Consider the following 20,917-nt stretch of genomic DNA (forward strand, 5'->3'; position numbering starts at 1 on the left):
ATTTCGGTTGTCATTGTTCCATCTCATTTATCTTTTTCTTTTGTATCTCGTAACTTCCTTTATCACTGCAACTCATATACATCTTTATCTACTAAATACTTTAATGCGACACTCCTGGCTAACCAAAATCAATCTTGATGTCATCAACAGATCTCTGACAATGCTGAGGGTCAACGGTTCATACCTGTCTTATCACATCACTTCACACAAAACTTAGTAGATAATAGGTTAGTTCAATCACAACTAATGCACATGCTATCCTACATCTACTTAACCCCACCCACGGACATGTTTGACTACACTCAAGGTTTGAGAACAAGATACGCGCATGTACTTGCTGTCAAACCTATGCTCTGATACCAACTTGTAACACCGGCCATTTTTTTTATAACACAACGGAAGTCTTAGTTAATAAATCACCACATTAATTACATTAGTACAAAAGCTTAAGTTTAACTTTCACAAACAGTGTTACTTTATTACAAACACGGTTACAAATTTCCACATCAGAGTTGCTAGTCAAACATGTCTTCTACATCAAGTTCCGATCCCATCAACAGTACCTAAACCTGCAGGGGGAGGAATGTGGGGGATTAGCGCACCGCTAAGTGAATAGAATCTATCTACAGATTAAGCTTAAGCAATCACTCATACGACAATCAACTAACATGCTTACAACCATAAAGCATACAAACAACGAAAATATGAGGCTCGGCGGCTTGTACGGGCACACGACTCCTAGCCGATCGAACTAGAGTCTACCGATAGTCCCTCCTACTAAGTCTCTGCATAACTATCCAAACACAACACATGCATTCTTCTATGCTATACTAACAGACTGTAGGACTTGGACTCAACCTCCCTTGGAATGGTTGACCTCACACGAACTTCAACCGCCCTAGGCATGGTTGAAAGCCCCTAACCACCCTAGGCATGGCTGGTGTCAAACACAGTGCACATATACAATATATATAGATCACATAGCATGCAACTATCTATCTAGCATGGCAATCACTATACTACACAAGGTAATCAGAGTAATCCACAGTAGCATGATTTGCTACTTAAACTCTATCCGAAGATAGACCCACTCACCAATTACCAGCAACTGAAGATTCTCAGAGGTCTAATCTTTCTGAGTCTTCTCTTTCTCTTTTTCACCTAAGAATAGACATAATCAAGTCAGTAATCATGTCTTGATATCATCCCAACATCAAGACAATGGCATCAATAAACAAGAACTTGAACACTTAATCAATCTGAACTGTCAACCGTACGAGTTACGCTCATCCGCATGTCTGAGAAACCTCAACCGTGCGGTTGACACCTCACTCGTACGTTTGGTCCTTGGCCAATTATCTAATTAGACAACAGTAGATCCGTACGGTTGACCACACGAGTGACATATGACCCGTACGAGTCATATCTCAACTGTACGATCCAACAAGCAAATATAATAGTTCAAGTAGTCACTCACTCGTGCGGTTCAGCATGCGGTTGACCGCCTCAACCGTACGAGTGAAAGCTCACTCGTGCGAGTGAAGGCTCACTCGTGCAAGTGACAAGAAACATCAATAGCAACATATAATTACATTTTCCAACCTATATTCATCATATATTCATTCATTCATAAGCCTATATCAAGAATTCAACCCATAATAACAAATTAACGCATGCACACTAGCCACATACGCTAATACCTCTATTTATGACCCAAATACATTTTGATATAGCTTCTAAATAGTTTACCATTGGAAAGGATTTTTCATTACGATTCCAACGATACTTGATTCATCAAAAACGGAGCTACGGTTTGAAAGTTATGACCAAAACAAGTTTCCACAAATCTGACCCTGTGCTCACACGTGTGACTGAGGCTTCACTCCTGCGAGTGAGTCCTCACATGTGTGGTTGACCCTCAAAAGTGTGGTCACTCGTACGAGTGACCTGTCAAAAGTGTGGGGTGTTGAAGAACAGCTCCTGCACGCTGATTTTCGCGTTTTTGGCCCAAAAACTCGATTTTTGCAAGTTCTAACACCAAAACCACGTGAAAAACATCATATAAACCTTATAGAAGCTATATCTAACATCAATTAAGCATAACATACACAAAACATGAAGATTCAAGCTCAAAATTCATTAAAAACCCATTTGCACCCAAAACCCATTTCATAAGAATTAAAGCACGAATTCAATCAATCAAACCTGGATAAATGATCACAAAGATGATATAATTCAGTTCCTAAAACCCCTTGATTCAATTTCAAGCTTGGATCAATTAGGGTTTGAGATAGGATAAAGTTTAGGTACGTACTAGTTTTTAGAAGATTCAAGAAATGAAGATAAAAAGCAGATATTTACACACTTATGTGGGTTATAAACCCATACCCCATAACACACGGGTATTTACCAGTTATCTAATATCTTCTGTACCTCGTTAGGAGGCCCTAACGGAGTCCAAATTAAACAAATGAACCTGTTCTGTGACCCTTGTCACAAACTGGTCTTAACCACATAATGAATTAATAATACACATATTATTAAAATAAAAGCATATTTAAACATAACTATAAACCTAAGGGCAATTAAGTAATCTTACTTCTAACCCCAGTTTCAGTCTGTTACATTTACTTCATCGGGAAGTAAGACTTGGCCACTGGTCGATTCACGAACCTATAACAAATATGTACATATATATCAATTTATGATCGGAATATATTCACAACATTTTTTATTACGTTTTTATGATTTAAGTTTGTTAAGTTAGCAGTCCTCGTTAGTAACCTACAACTAGTTATCCACAGTTAGATGTAAAGAAATAAATCTATATATATATATATATATATATATATATATATATATATATATATATATATATATATATATATATATATATATATATATATCTTGAATCAATCCACGACCCAGTGTATACACGTCTCAGGCTAGATCACAACTCAAAGTATATATATTTTTGAAATCAACCTCAACACTGTATAGCTAACTCAAACATTACTGCATATAGAGTGTCTATGGTTGTTCCAAATAATATATATAGATGGGTCAATATGATATGTCAAAACATTGTATACGTGTCTATGGTATCCCAAGATTACATAATATGTATAATATAAATTAGTTAGGATATGTTTAGTCTAGATTTGTTACAAAATTTTTGTAGCTAAAACTAGCAAGTTTATCCAATTTTGTTTTACCCGTCATTTCTTCGTTTCAAATCCATTTTGAGTTATTCAAGTTGCTATGGTTTCATAATGAACTGAAATTTATGAAACTAAACAGAAAAAGTATAAGTTTATAGTCGAAAATACAGATTACAAGTCATTTTTTAAAGAGGTAGTCATTACCGTCGAAAAAACGACATCTTGGTGACCATTTTGAAAAACATACTTCCACTTTGTGTTTAACCATGATTTTTGAATATAGTATCATGCTCATATGTAATATCATTTTTCCAGAAAATAAACTTCCAATTCAAAGATTAAGATATTTTTTATTTTTTTAACCCAAAACAGCCTCCGATTTCACTACGACGGCGTATGTCCGGTTTTACGGTGTTTCCAGGTTTTAAATCATTAAGTTAGCATATCCTATAGATATAAAACATGTATTTAGTTGATTTTAAATGTCAAGTTAGAAGGATTAACTTTGTTTGCGAACAAGTTTAGAGTTAACTAAACTATGTTCTAGTGATTACATGTTTAAATCTTCGAATAAGATAGTTTTATATATATGAATCGAATGATGTTATGAACATCATTACTACCTCAAGTTTAGTAGGTAAACCTACTAGAAGTGAAAAAAATTAATCTAGCTTCAAAGGATTCTTGGATGGCTTGAAAGTTCTTGAAGTAGAATCATGACACGAAAACAAGTTCAAGTAAGATTTTCACTCGAAATAAGATAGTTATAGTTATAGAAATTGAATCAAAGTTTAAATATGAGTATTAACTTGTATTAGAAAGATATCTTACTGTAAATAAGAAAGATTTCTTGAGCTTAGATGATTACTTGGATTGGATTAGAAAGCTTGGAAGTAATCTTGCAAACTCGATAGTATTCTTGATTTTATGAAACTGGAACTTATAGAATTTATGAAGAACACTTAGAACTTGAAGATAGAACTTGAGAGAGATCAATTAAATGAATAAAATTGAAGAATGAAGTATTTGTATGTGTTTTTGGTCGTTGGTATATGGATTAGATATAAAGGATGTGTAAGTTTGTTTTCATGTAAATAATTCATGAATGATTTATAATATTTTTTGTAATTTTGTGAGATATTTCATGCTAGTTACCAAATGATGGTTTCCACATGTTTAATGACTCACATGGACTGCTAAGGAGCTGATGATTGAGTGTATATACCAATAGTATATACACCTTAGAAGCTGTGTATTGTACGAGTACGAATACGGGTGCATACGAGTAGAATTGTTGATGAAAATGAATGAGGATGTAATTGTAAGCATTTTTGTTAAGTAGAAGTACTTTGATATATGTCATGAAGTCTTTCAAAAGTGTATTAATACATATTAATACACTACATGTATATACATTTAACTGAGTCGTTAAGTCATCGTTAGTCGTTATATGTAAGTGTTGTTTCAGAACCTTTAAGTTAACGATCTTGTTAAATGTAATTGATCAATTGTTATTACACTTAAATGAGATGTTAAATTGTTATGTTAACATGTTAACATGGTGTATTAATATATCTTAATATCATATAAATATGTGTAAAATACTATTACAACGATAATCGTTACATATATGTATTGTTTCAAAATCCTTAAGTTAGTAGTCTCATCTTACTCGTGTAGTTCATTATTAATACGCTTAATGATATATGTAATTATCATTTCATGATGTTAAACATAGTGTATTAATATCTTAACATGATACATATGTATTTAGTAAGACGTTGTTGTAACGATAGCCGTTATATATATCGTTTCGCGTTTCTTAATTCACTACTTTCATTTTATGTATATAACTCATTGTTAATGTACTTGGTGAGATACTTACTCATCATAATATCATGTTATATATATATATATATATATATATATATATATATATATATATATATATATATATATATATATATATATATATATATATATATATATATATATATATATATATATATATATATATATCATGTTGTTTTTATAAATTTTAACGTTTGTGAATCGCCGATCAACTTGGGTGGTCAATTGTCTACATGAAACTCATTTCAATAAATCAAGTCTTAACAAGTTTGATTGCTTAACATGTTGGAAACATTTAATCATGCAAATATAGTTTTCATTTAATATATAATCATGGAAAAGTTTGGGTCACTACAACCACGAGCTAAAGTCTTCAATCTTTATCAAAATATAACCAAAATAATCCAATATCGCAAATAATAATATATGTAAATGAGGCGATATCTGATGATATTTTTAAGTACCTAAACTTGTTCAAATGAAATTGAGTGTCCTACTATGAAAATATTTCGACCATCAGTTAAAGATGGTGCGTTTTGACGTTCTTGTCTTAGTTTTCTGACCAAACATGCTTGTGATTTGGGTAATATTCTCAAGTATGTAAAATCTCCAAGTTGAACCACCTTAATTGGTGAAAAGAGGTGAGAGATAAGGCATTCATGATTTGTGTGCTGAAAAGTGAACCTGAATTTTTGATTTTGCAATTTTGTGTTTAGATGACCATAAATTCATCATTTGTTTTATTTTAAAGTTTGTAGGTGTTATTTATGTGTGGAACAACTCTGGAACAAGCATGGTTCCTAAATTTTGTGTTCAAATATTTTTCACAAAAATGTTTTAGTCAATGTGTCGGGTTTTGTTGCACATAAACGTCTAATGTTTCGACGCTAATAAAACATGACTTACAATCCTAATCTGAAATAGGTATTCAAATGACTTTTAAAGTCAGCAAAATTATCTAACTCTCATAGGTAGGTATATCTCATAAAAACATGAGACAAGTGAGATACACTCTCCGAAAAGTCGATCTTTATGATTTGTTTACTTGATTTTTGGTTTCGACATTATAGTTGCAAAGACCTTACATTCTAAAAATATTGGTAAACATTTCAGGTCATATACCTTGGTTATCACTTAATACCATATCTTTGACAACTCTTGGCTTTGGATTTACTTGACTTAAATTTATCATTTGTTATTTACATACTAAGCAAATTGAGTCGATCAACCGTCACACAAACTGACCATTACAGCAAGAGTCACACTTTTGAGTGAATAGACTTTGAAATAATGGATGTGGCTATATGCGTTGGAAAGATAACTCAATAAGCTACATTCTAGTATTCAAATTATTTCCTAACTCCTGATATTTTGTGAGTTATGGCTAAAATAAAACTGAATTCTTAAATAGTCCGTGTTTGAACATTTGTGGTTTGTTTTTCATTTTCAAATGGACATGATATCGGCCAAAAAGTCACGTTTTTACCCCCGATATTGAGCCCTAAAACCATAAAGTTTCAAAATTTATCATCAAAATAATCACTTTGTTGGTTAATTTGGTAGATTTAGTCATTACAAAGGCTAGGTTTCAAGAATCACTAAAAACGGATGAAAACGAGGAAAAACGAGCAAAACCGGCTAAGACGATTAACTCGCGTTCAAATAACTTATTTTATAAATTTTATAAAAGTTTATTTACTTAATCTCATGTTGTAGGATATTCAATTACGAACGCGTGGGCGCAAGAATCGTCAAAAACAGAGCTAAAACGAAGATTCTAGAGCGAAAACGGTGAAAGACAAGTTCGATCCAGCAAACGGCTTGCCAAACCCCTTGCCAAACGGCCTGCCAGGCTTGAAAGTGGCCTGCCAGCAAACGAGCATCAAAAACAGGTTGCCTGGCTCGCAAACCCCCCGCCAAACGGCTTGCCAAACGGCTTGCCAAAAGGCTTGCCAAACGGCCTGCCAAGTGGCAAGCCGTTTTTCAGCCATTTATTTACATTTTTGCCTTAAAGCATTTCCTATAAATGGGGGTTTCATCCCACCATTTCAATACACACCAATTCTTCACTTCTCTCTCAAATATCTCTCTATAGTCACTCTCTAGTGATCTATAGGAGATTAGTTCTCTCTTTACTTTCTCTCTCTAGATTCTAGAGAGATAAAAGTACAGAGATTAGGAAATTAATTATCTATCTATTGTCGCTCTCTAGTGATCAATAGGAGAATAGTATGTAGTTAGTAGTAGAAGCTATCAAGCATTGTAACGCTATGGATATTATGAAGAAATACAAGTGTTATTCTGTCGACATTATTTGGTAATATCTATCCTTTTCTTTTATTAATTTATTATAATATTCTTGTTGGATGTTTGTGATTTATTAATATTAGAAATGCTTGTTGCCATGATGTGTGCATAATTGCTTGATTGTTTGCCATGATTTAATAATGTTAGTTAGGAATGATTATCGTTTCCTACTCGCTATCTGTCTATGATATTAAACCTCGTTATTATCGTCCTTCCACCAATAAACGTGATTAAAACCTTTTATAAAGTCGACATTATAAGGGTAATTAATTATCTGTGTTTATACATTGGTCAAGGTGTGAACCCATCGGAAATACTATAAAGTACATGGGGAATTATCGTAGGACCAGATCAATACATTGGTCAAGAGTATAAGACTCATGTCGATGTACTACAGGACCACTTGAGCATGGTCAAGGTTAGAAGCTATGGAACCACTATAAGTCTAGTACATGGTGGATAACTAAGGGATTTATTGGGTAGATTTAAGTAAGGGCTGGTTTAAATCATAAATGGGAATTTAACGCACTATAATACAAACTAAGCTTATAAATCTTTAAGGATGACTGAGAACCATCAGAGGTTCTAATTTGTCTACAAACCCTTAGATTTTACCAAACCATTGACAGAAAGGGATTCGAAACACAATCATAACCACTCACTTAGGTGATACACTAAGGTGTTAAGAAAGGTTGGATATTATATATATACGGATGTGCTACTTTATTCTTGCGCCCAAGGTATGCATTGCATCCAAGATGAGCCGCTTATATCCTTAAACCGGATAAAGTATCGGGAGTTGAGCATAGTCCATCCGATCAGAATCTTCAAAGCCTAGTTCCTCGTGACATGCTAACCAGGAAACCGCTTAGTAAGGAATCTAGTGTTTACACCAAGGTATATCTATCTAGTGAGTGTCTCATAATCACTCCGACACTACGTTATATTAAATCATGGTGAACCACGTCTTCTCTGTCATTAGTTGTTGCATGCTAGCTAGTTTATTTTAATTATATTGCTTTAATATTTTAAATTTTAAATACAATTATAAATCAAATCAACCCAACTATTTCCTTTACATAATTTGATATTCTGGATAAAAGTGGTGTCTAGAATAAACCGGTTGGACTTGGTTGTTGGATTTTCCGAACTGTCGCCAATTTATTGGGACCAAAAGGATCCTGCCTCTCCACACAAGGCTTACCTGGTCACTAGTCTTGGATACTAAATTGTGTACAAACCTAATCTTAATTACTAAATTATCTGAATAAGCTTCGTTTCAAATTCGACCGCTCAAGGAACAACCCTAGGTCATATTTGCCCTTGCTAACCCATGGGAAGGAATAATAGATTTAGGCGCAGCATATATAAATTAAACAATCAACTTCTTCCGTTGATATCCTGAATTGACGTTTTGCGACCTAACGACACCGCATAAATAAATCGTCCGATTCGGGCATATCATAGGAGTAGTAAATTTTTGGCGCCGCTGCCGGGGAGCGGTAGTACGATTTGGAGCATGTTTAGGTTAGTTAGTTTTTAAGAGACCCTTTTGACTGAGAGTAGCTCTATCAGAAGTTACTAGTTTACCGTAGTTAGGTTAGATAGTATTAGCTTAATCTAGATTAATTAAAAAGTTTAAAATGGACTTCCTTATTAGTGAACCTTTAGGATGGTTTAACCTACTTAAACCGCTAAGAATTCTTCCGACACATCCTTTCTTCTATCCGATATCATACATTGCACCCATCCGACGAGATCCACACTTATCTGCCGATAGTTCAACGATGGCCACACGCATCACTCTCGCTGACATCACCAAACCCTCGATAGAAGGACGAGGAGGACCAATACTCTATCCAGAGGTTAACAGAGCGTCTTTTGTGCTTAAGCATAGCATCATATAACTCATTCAGAATCACTGTATATTCCATGGCTTACCAATTGATGATCCCAACTTTCACTTAGATAGATTCCTCTCCTTATCCAACTCATATAAGCAAAATAGGGTTGAACAAGATATAGTTCATCTATATATGTTCCTATTCCTTAACTCTTCATGCAAAAACCTAGTTCGAGGGGTTAGAACCCAACTCTATCACCTCATGGGAGGAATTGGCAACAACTTTCTTAATCAAGTACTTTCCCCCATCAAAATAAATCAGACTTAGGAATGATATCGTAAACTTTCAACAAGTGCACGATGAATCACTCTACACTGCATGGGAAAGATTCAAGCATTTGCTTCAAAGATGCCCGAACCACCGTCTTGAGAGCTCTGGTCAGATTTTGACCTTCTACAAAGGTCTGAATCAGAACAGCAAGTCTACTCTTTTTAATGACCCGTCCTAATCCATCTGGATGAATACATTACATTTGGTTACATCGCGAGGTACTTGACCTCTATATGATACATTTTACAAACATTGCATTCGTTTTTAAAAGACAAACTTTCATTACATCGAAAGTTGACGGCATGCATACCATTTCAAAATATATCCAACTATAATTGACTTAATAATAATCTTGATGAACTCAATGACTCGAATGCAACGTCTTTTGAAATATGTAATGAATAACTCCAAGTAATATCTCTAAAATGAGCAAATGCACAGCGGAAGATTTCTTTCATACCTGAGAATAAACATGCTTTAAAGTGTCAACCAAAAGGTTGGTGAGTTCATAGGTTTATCGTAATCAATCATTTCTATAATTTTAATAGACCACAAGATTTAATTTTCATAGTTAACTGCATGAACACTCATCTGCAAAAATTATAATACAGAAACACTCATCTGTATAAAAATTCATTCATATGGTGAACACCCGGTAACCGACATTAACAAATGCATATAGAATATCCCCAAATATACAGGTACACTCATCTGTATATAAAAATCGAAGTACTAAAGCATCCATAACCTGGATGGAGTTTGTTTGGCCCATAGATCTATCTTCAGGATTCGCGTCAATTAGTGGCGTTCACTAATTCTTAGGCTACCAAGCTAAAAGGGTGATATTCAATTTCGATAATCCAACCATAGAATGTAGTTTCGATTACTTGTGTCTATTTCGTAAAACATTTATAAAAGCAGCGCATGTATTCTCAGTCCCAAAAATATATATTGCAAAAGCATTTAAAAAGGGAGCAAATGAAACTCACATTATTGTATTTTGTAGTAAAAATACATATGACGACATTGAACAAGTGTAGGGTTGGCCTTGGATTCATGAACCTATAACATTTATATATATATATATATATATATATATATATATATATATATATATATATATATATATATATATATATATATATATATATATATATATATATATATATATATTAATACATATGCTTGTGATCGAACAATTATATATATTATTATTTTATATTAATAACTTATATTCATATTATATAAAAATATTAAATATTGTTATGATATATAAGTATATATATATATATATATATATATATATATATATATATATATATATATATATATATATATATATATATAGTTTGTTAAAACAGTACTTTAGTAATACTAAGATAATAATTGAAATTATAACAGTGATAATACTAATATTCATAAAAATGATAATATTATTTCCTATTCCATAAATAATAGTATTAATGGTAGTTTTCGATAATAAATCTCATAATAATGATAATTTCAGCAGTTTTTAATAAATTAAACACTTAAATAATAATGATAATGAAAGTAATACTTTTTGATATTAATACTTAATACTTAATAATAATTGTAATAATCTTATTTCTAATGGAAGTCTTAATAATAATACTTTTATTAATAATAAGAATAAAAATTCTAAAGTGATACTAATACTAATATTAATAAAAATAAAAATAATAGTAACTCTTATTATTTTCATCATATTACTAATAATAATCCTAATCCTAATAATAATAATAATAATAATAATAATAATAATAATAATAATAATAATAATAATAATAATAATAATAATAATAATAATAATAATAATAATAATAATAATAATAGTAATAATACATATATTAATACTAATAATAGTATTAATAATTATAATACTTGTAATAATAACAATATTTAACAATGATAATCATAATCATAACCCTAAGATTCATTACACTTAATAATAATAATACTAATAATAATGATAATACTAACAAATATTAATTATAATGCCAATAATAACAATAATAAAAATAATATTAACAACAATAATAATAATAGTAGTAATAATAATTTTTAAAAATGGAAACTACCTCAAAAGCTCTTTCTAAAAAGAAAACGCCCCGAACTAGGCTCGAACCCGAGACCTCTCGCTCACCCGATCACCCCCTTAACCATCTGAGATGCTGCTCTTTTTCTGTTTTATGATCCAGACTTATTTATTTAAACCATATTTATTTTCTGTTTTTTTTCTCCTTCATCCTCAAAATCAGTCGACCAAAATCAATTCACTATCCATAAAAATTGGGTTATCAGATTAGTTTATAACTTGAATTAGAATTAATAACGTTTAACTATGTTGAATTCATTTAACTAGAAAAGAAATAAAAAAAATATAGCAGCACACCTGCTGTTCGACGAGTAGAAGCAAAACAAAAAAAAATGATTTCGAGTTTAAGTTCATTTTAAAGAAATATTATAACATAAATTGTGTTTCAATTACTTCATAATTACTTCATATAAACACTATAAATTATCAATTTAACTTCATTTGAAACCGATAATTCATATTTGATCATGGAATAATCTTTGACTTTTTGATTTATAAACTTTGACTCGAAAATTCCAACTCAACAAAACGAATTGGAACTTCAAATTTTGCAGAAAGTTTGCGTGAATGATTCTTAACAATACTATATTAATAGATTTTTAAAATTCATTCGAATTAAAGTAAATGATTATCACAGTCAAGAACATAATAAACTTGAAATTAAATTTTAAGTTTTTGAATGTTTTAGATAATAATTACAACATGAATTATGCTCTAAATCATTCTTAGAAACTATGTGAATCCTTAATTGATCCAGAAACATCAATATGAATTCGAATTTTAAGATGAACGATTTAGTTGACTTTTTGAAATTAAACTTTGACTTCAAAATTCGAAATAAATAGAAAGGATTGATAAATGAAAACTTACAGATAGTTTAATCGTGTGATTCCTAACATAACTGCATTTATGGATTTTTAAATTCGATTCACAATTGTGTTTTGGCTAAAAAGTTGAAGAACATAGATATTTGGTTCGAGTCTTTTGATTTCTGTTTAGTTTTTCACTTTACAGCAGATATCAGAAATTTTATTTGATGAAGAAGATGGATAATTGAATGAATTCCTTGACGAATAAATTGCTGGATTGATATATATGGTGTGAAGTTGTCGACACACATTCACGAATAAGAACAAAAAGTCAAGAGAGAAAAAGAAAAAAAAAATAACCCGATGGTGATGTTTACTGAATATACGCGTGCTATATCTGTTTTTATTATATAATACGGATTAATTTATATTAATAACTAATAAATATATTAATAAATATAATTCCATTAATATTAGTAATAATAATAAAAATACTAATAATACAATAATAATAATAATAATAATAATAATAATAATAATAATAATAATAATAATAATAATAATAATAATAATGATAATATTAATAATTCTAATAATCATAATAAATATATATTATTAACAAAAATAATAATAATAATAATTTTATTAAATTAAAAAAAACAATCTAAATAAAATGATAACAATAATGCTATTAATAACTCTACTTATGATGATATTATTATTAATGATAATAATAACATTAATAATAATATAACAACTTATTCATATCAAATTTCATAATTTTATAGTAGAAAATATAATAATATTAATAATACAAATATTAATATTAATATTAATTTTAACATTAATAATAATAATCATGAAAGTAATAATCATATTTTTAATATAACACTTATACTTTGTCTTGTAATTACATATAATATATTGACTTACATTATGTATTACTTATTTTATATAGTAACATATTTGAATATTTATATATTACAATATACATATAATATTAATTATACATTGTAATCATATATAAATTCATTTTAATTTACACTTAATTATTCTGTAGCTTATTTTACATATTTAATTTTAATGTTTACATTATGTTTTATAATTTCAAATTGTTATATATACTTTTGTTTATAATTACATATATATACATATATATCTATATCTACATTTTTATTTACATGCTAATGTTCGTGAATCATCGGGACAGTCGAAGGTCAATTGAATATATGAAACAGTTTAAAAATTTTGAGATTCAACATTACAGACTTTGCTTATCGTGTTGAAAATATATAAAGATTAAGTTTAAATTTGGTCGGAATTTTCCGGATCGTCACACTCTTGATGCTGTTTCTCAAGGTAACTTCATGAAATTCACTGCAGACGAGACCTGAAGATTGATCGAGGAGATGACTATGCACCATCACGATTGGAACACGGAAGAGCACATTTCATCAGCAACACCGCTTTCCGCCTCCGATCCTATCGAAAATAAAACCATCGAATTTCTCTCGGACCAAATAGAAAACCTCACCAAAGAAGTCGAAGAGCTAAAGAAACTCCCCCAACATGTGTCTCAAGTGCAATTATGCCAGAATTATACTTAACCACATTCGGCCAAGGTATACGAGGCTGAATGTGAAGATTCTGTTGTCTACTCCGATAAGATCCTAACTCATCCACACAACCCACCCACCAAACCCATTACCCCACTATAGACAAGTCCAGACAATGTCCTACTGCGAATCATCTCCATGATCAGCAAGACAAGACGCAACTGACTTAGTCATGACTAATCACTTGAGTAGTCTTGAAAATCAAATAAGACAGCTAAATCAACGTCTCGATTCTCTAGGTTGTCCTAAAAATGACTCAAAGGTGGCACATAGCCAACCTTCAGTTTCTTCTAAGGAGAAGAAACTAACTAATACCCGTTCGGTAGTAGTCATTGAGTCATCACCTAAAACACTCATTCCATTCCCGGGTCGTCTCAAGCAAAGACATAACAAGATGAAATCTTTCAAGCTTGACGGTAAATTTTTAGACACTATGTCTAAAAATCCTCATAGTAAGAAGTATTTTAGGAAACCCCATCATCCAAGGATAAGGTACCCAAAGTACCCAATGTCCCGCTGAACGTGGATTGTTCAGCCATTCTCTTAAATACTCTTCCTGAAAAACTAGGGGATACCGGACGATTTACCCTTCCTTGTTCTATCTACCAATCTGGTACTATCTATTCTCTCGCTAACCTTGGTGCCAACATCAATCTCTTGCCCTACTCACTGTTCTAAAAGCTTGAAATTGGAAACCTTAACCCTACAAAAATGAGCATCCAGCTAGCTGACCAATTCACTAGATATCCTAAGGGAATAGCTGAGAACGTCATGGTTAAGGTCGACAAATTCCTCTTTCCGACCGAATTTGTGGTTATGGACTATGAAGAAGGCATGAAAACCCCTATCATCTTAGGAAGGCCTTTCATGAATAAAGCCAAAGCGATCGTTGACGTCTATTCACGGACTATCACCTTGAGAGCACGTGGAGAAGAGGTCACTTTCACGATCGATGAATCTGTATTTCCTTCTGATGGGAACGCCGAAATAAATACCATATCCACTGATGAAGTCATCTTCCGTGAACCAAATTTTGAGAATGACGAGAAGAAGATAGAAGTAGAAGACAAGAAGAATAACCACTCCACACCTACCCAATCTTCACTCCCACCTTATTTTGATCTTTTAATGAATGGAGAGGATTTCGTTCTAGAAGAACTCTCTGAACCAATTATTCTTGAAACTCCTAACCAGAGTGACAAGGAAGTAGATGAGGAAATAGAAATGGAAAGCCCGGATGAGAAGAAAGAGATGGAGGATTCTAGCACCGAAGTAGTTGTTAATGTTGTTACCATATTGGAGACGTCAATGGATATCTTCCCACCTTCATCCTTAGAATACAACATTACAACCAACCAAAAGTCACTAAAGACGGGTTTTTCGTTAGGGCTACCCTATAAACCATCACTCAAATACATAATGATATACACATCGTTGAGTGATGAGGACCCCTTTGACCAACCCGTATAAATCAAGGAGGTAAAAGAAGTTGGTAGCTTTCTTATACCTCAAGTTAAACAAAGCATTCACTTCGAACCACCTTCTCCTCTCATTGGACATACCTTATTCTATGTCCGCTTCAATCTCATCGGTATGTTCCAATATTACCTTTTGTTTCTACTGATGGATGCAAGGGAGCCGCCTAGATTTCCTAAGAAATAAGGCTAGAGTCAGGCTCGTGACTCGAACAAAAATAAGCGCTTCTCTGAAGGCAACCCGTGTGTTTATTTTTCTATAACTTTAGTAGTAGTTAGATTAGGATAATTAGGTTAATTGAATAAATGAGAAATTGAAACTTAAAATAAAATTTTCAACGTTTCTTAGGACAAATTCACTTCTTCTACTTGTATTGAGCTTAAATGCATTATTTGTTACATTATTTCAAAAGTCTTAAAATTAAAGGCAGTCAACACCTTAAGTGTGGGATTAAGCTTCTTAGTCATACATTGATTTGTTGAATTTTCAAAAACCTAATTTTGAAACCCTCAAGTTTTCAAATAACTTTTTCATCAAAACGCAAATCAGGGAGCCTATGGCCTAAAGCTTAATCACCTATCTAGGATTAATGTCTTCTATCTTTACAAGTAATAGACAGTTATTGATGCCTATGGTGGAGACTCTTTGAATAATGATGAAACGACAAGGAAACTCGTTGATTATTTCATTGCAAGTTATTGGTGGATGTTGTATGGAGGATGAAAACGCCTTAATGAGCTCGAGTACACTTCAAGAAGATCGATTTGAATCCAACAGAAGATGGTTCCAACTCAGTCTACCTTCAGATCCTCAGCTCACAGCCGCACCCAATGGGAGTAATTCGTTTCTTTCTTTTTGTTTATTTATTTTGCTTCGTTATATCCTTAAACTATACCCTATCCTAAGCTTATCACTAAGTGTGGGATTCCAACCCAATATTGAGCTTAGATACATTTTTCGACATGTTCAAACTCTAAGTGTGGGATTTTAGTCCCTAAAATCTAAGAAAGAACATTAGGGACAATGTTTCTCTAAGTGTGAGATAGCGGTGTAGTACACCGTAATTAGCTATGGGATGCTCGGAAAATGTTCTCAACTTAAAATTTTACTAATCTTTTCGAGTATACCTACTATTTAGATTCTTTGTCCTCAATGTAAATTTTTCAAAAATTTTGACTAAATGATACTTTCTGAAAAAGTACTTTCGAAAATCAAGCGTGTTTGTTCTAAAATTAAGACAAATGAGGACATAAATCTTCTAAAGGATGAACCGATTCTTTAAAAGAGCATTTCATGACTAGGCATTATCAACTCAATATAATTGTTGTGAGGCACCACAAAAATGGCCCAATAAGCATTCATTTTTAATGCTTCACTATCTTTTCAGTTGAGAGTGCCGATGTTAGCATTTAGAGTTAGAACTTGACCTTGACATACATTTCGAGGCCAATGGTTAGTAAGCGCCATACGTGGTGTAGGTGCGATGCTTCTTCCAAAATCATTCTGAATAGAGAAGACAAAAAATCATCCGTTTCCGTTTCCACTCCACGCATTTAAACCGACCAACTCATCTCAAAGAGTTGATGAATCAGAAAATACTCACTCCCAAATTCATTATCAAATACGTTACCCTTTCCACCCTCTTTCCTTTCTCATTCCAAAATCTAGTAATTCAAAGAGATAGATCGACCAAGTTTACTTCAAACACTTGTCAAAAAATTCCGAACTTTCAGACTGTTTTTGATAGGTCAAAAAGACCTATTCTAGTAAAATACCTTTCTATCTGGGCACAAGAAGAAATAGACAAAGTTATGAAGATGGGATAACAAAAAAAAAAAAAAAAAAAAAAAAACACATGTTGAGCAAAGTCTCCAAAATAAAGAAGATAAAGGTCTTCAAATAAAAGCATATATCCCCAAAAAATGAAGTTTCTGACCCAGGAGGATTGCAGAAAGAAGCAAAGTCTTCGCTAAAAATCAGCACCCTCTAAAGGAACTCTTCAATAAAAATAGAGTACTATCTTTCCTAGAAAAAGTATATCCTCATGAAACCGAAATCTATCAAATCTCTCTAAATTTCAATGATTTGAAAATCACCCTTTTCGCCATATCAAAACCTTCGCTTTTCTCCGCAAATCAACCTTTAAACCCGCTCTTCCTCTTGAAAGAATGATTAGGGAGAAGATCAATGCCGTCCTTATCTAACTGGTGGAGATTTGATTCTTGGTCAAGCCTATGAAAATACTTGCAACATGACTGGCTATGAGCGAATTCATTTCATAGATTGATAGGGAACCCCAAACACTTGAGTGATTTGAGTGACCCGTGTAAGGAAGCCAATGTCATGTAACCTCCCCTCATGCTTGCAGAGATAGTTTCTACTCCTTTTAGAAGACGGCTTGTCTGATCTTACTCTTATAATAAATAACAAGCCACTTGAATAATAGAACGAAAACCTCAGAAGCATCCTTGAACTCAAAATAAAAGAGAGGTTTGCTTGAGGACAAGCAAAGTCTAAGTGTGGGATATTTGATATCAGCCAAAAAGTCACATTTTTACCCCCGATATTGAGCTCTAAAACCATAAAGTTCCAAACTTTATCGCCAAAATAATCACTTTGTTGGTTAATTTGATAGATTTAGTCATTACAAAGGCTATGTTTCAAGAATCACTAAAAACGGATGAAAAACGAGGAAAACGAGCAAAACTGGCTAAGACGATTAACTCGCATTTAAATAACTTATTTTATAATTTTTGAAAAAGTTTATTTACTTAATCTCATGTTGTAGGATATTCAATTACGAATGCGTGGGTACAAGAATCGTCAAAAACAGAGCTAAAACGAAGTACCTAGAGCGAAAACGGTGAAAGACAAGTTCGATCCAGCAAACGGCTTGCTAAACCCCTTGCCAAACAGCCTGCCAGGCTTGAAAACGGCCTGCCAGCAAACGGTCATCAAAAACGGGTTGCCTGGCTCGCAAACCCCCTGCCAAACTGTGAAGACCCGTCCTAATCCATCCGGACAAAGTCCATATCGATTATAAACGATTCACAACAGTTGATTACATCGCGAGGTACTTGACCTCTATATGATACATTTTACAAACATTGCATTCATTTTTAAAAAGACAATCTTTCATTACATAGAAAATTGACGGCGTGCATATCATTTTATAATATATCTAACTATAATTGACTTAATAATAATCTTGATGAACTCAACGACCCGAATGCAACGTCTTTTGAAATATGTCATGAATGACTCCAAATAATATCTTTAAAATGAGCAATTGCACAGCGGAAGACTTCTTTCATACCTGAGAATAAACATGCTTTCAAGTGTCAACCAAAAGGTTGGTGAGTTCATTAGTTTAACGTAAATAATCATTTCATAATTTTAATAGACCACAAGATTTCATATTTCCATTTCTCGTAAACATACGTCCCATGCATAGAGACAAAAATATCATTCATATGGATAATAATACAATAATAACTCTATTTCTAGTACTTATATTCATACTAAATATAATAATATTAATAATACCCATGTTACTTATTTTGATTACATTGATATAAACTAAATTAAGGATAGTAATAGGAATCATGATAACAACAACAACAACAACAACAACAACAACAACAACAACAACAACAACAACAACAACAACAACAACAACAACAACAACAACAACAACAACAACAACAACAACAACAACAACAACAACAACAACAACAACAACAACAACAACAACAACAACAACAACAACAACAACAACAACAACAACAACAACAACAACAACAACAACAACAACAACAACAACAACAACAACAACAACAACAACAACAACAACAACAACAACAACAACAACAACAACAACAACAACAACAACAACAACAACAACAACAACAACAACAACAACAACAACAACAACAACAACAACAACAACAACAACAACAACAACAACAACAACAACAACAACAACAACAACAACAACAACAACAACAACAACAACAACAACAATAATAATAATAATAAAAAACTATTACATTACTTTAATAATCTAATGATAATAACAGTGATAATAACAAGAATCATATTTATCATAACATTGCGTTTAATTTCAAAACTTAGAAATACGGTTCCTTTAACTTAATTTCTTAGTCATATTCATAACTGTATATGTATTCATATAATTTATAATTATTTTCTATAATTTTTACCATAACAAATTTTTATTATTAATTTTATAATATAGACATTTATTAACATGTTCATAATTAGAATAATAATAATAGTAACAATAATACTACTTTAATAACAATACTAGCACTAATAATGTTAATGGCACAAATTATATTAGAGTTAATAATAATAATAATTTACTTAATAATAATAATAATAACAATGATAATAATAATGATGATGATAATAATAAATAATAGTGAGAAAAACTACCTCACAAATATTTCCCAAAAAGAATAAGACTGCCCACGCCTAGGCTCGAACTCGTGACCCCTCGTTCCCTCCTAACGTCCCAAACCATTGCACTGCCCAATCTTTCCTGTTATCATCTCTGTCCTATATCTATATAATCTGTTTTCTATATTCTTTCCCTTCATCATCTTCTTCATTATAAAACAAAAATCGGCCAACACCCTCAAATCAGTATAACTCTGATTTAGTTACATCAAAGTAATCGTAATTAATTAATATCAATGTTTGTATTAAATTAAAATGCATCAAAAGAGTAAAAAAAAAAAATTAAATAATCTGCTGTTCGATGCAATTTAAAAAAAAATTGATTAAACAAACGAGAATGTTTTAGATAAATTTTTCAACACAAAATGTGTTTTAAATCACTCCACGAAACCTTTTGAATCATCAATTTGATCGGAAACAGCAACACGAACGCGAATTCGATCCAAGAACAAATTTTGACTTTTTAAAGTTGAACCTTGACTCTTCAAATTCGAGTTCGGTTTAGCGAATTAAAACTTAAGAATTTGAAGAAACAATCACGATGTGATTTAGAACACTTTACCAATTATGGATTTGGAAGATCGATTAAAATTTGGGCTTTTGATTTTTAAAACAGTCGCAAAGCAGAGGTACAGTTTTATTCTTCCTTCTTTCTGTTTCAACTCCCACGAATTACAGTAAATATGTAATTAAAGTGTGTTAATAATACACAAGGGATTCTTGTAGCATAAATGGATTGATTGATCATGTCTTGTAGTGAAGGTGGGGGTTGATTGAAATCACGGGTATAATAGCGTCGATGGATAGAATAAAAATAAAAAAAAATTATCTGCTGGTGATATAAATATATAAATATTACGCGTAATGTGTATCATATTTATATATCTGCACTTATTTATTTGTGTTTATATTTATATATCTGTAT

The 20,917-nt window shown here is 31.8% G+C and overlaps 1 non-coding gene across 1 annotated transcript; it reads right to left on the reverse strand.

The window, feature by feature from the left end:
* Positions 1-9,482: 9,482 nt before the first annotated feature.
* LOC139856724 (small nucleolar RNA R71) lies at positions 9,483-9,589 on the reverse strand. The gene has a single exon (XR_011762184.1). It is a non-coding gene; the product is annotated as a small nucleolar RNA R71 (small nucleolar RNA).
* Between the last annotated feature and the right edge of the window lie 11,328 nt (positions 9,590-20,917).

Source organism: Rutidosis leptorrhynchoides, chromosome 6 (genome assembly GCF_046630445.1).
Source record: "Rutidosis leptorrhynchoides isolate AG116_Rl617_1_P2 chromosome 6, CSIRO_AGI_Rlap_v1, whole genome shotgun sequence".
NCBI classification, from domain to species: Eukaryota; Viridiplantae; Streptophyta; class Magnoliopsida; order Asterales; family Asteraceae; genus Rutidosis; species Rutidosis leptorrhynchoides.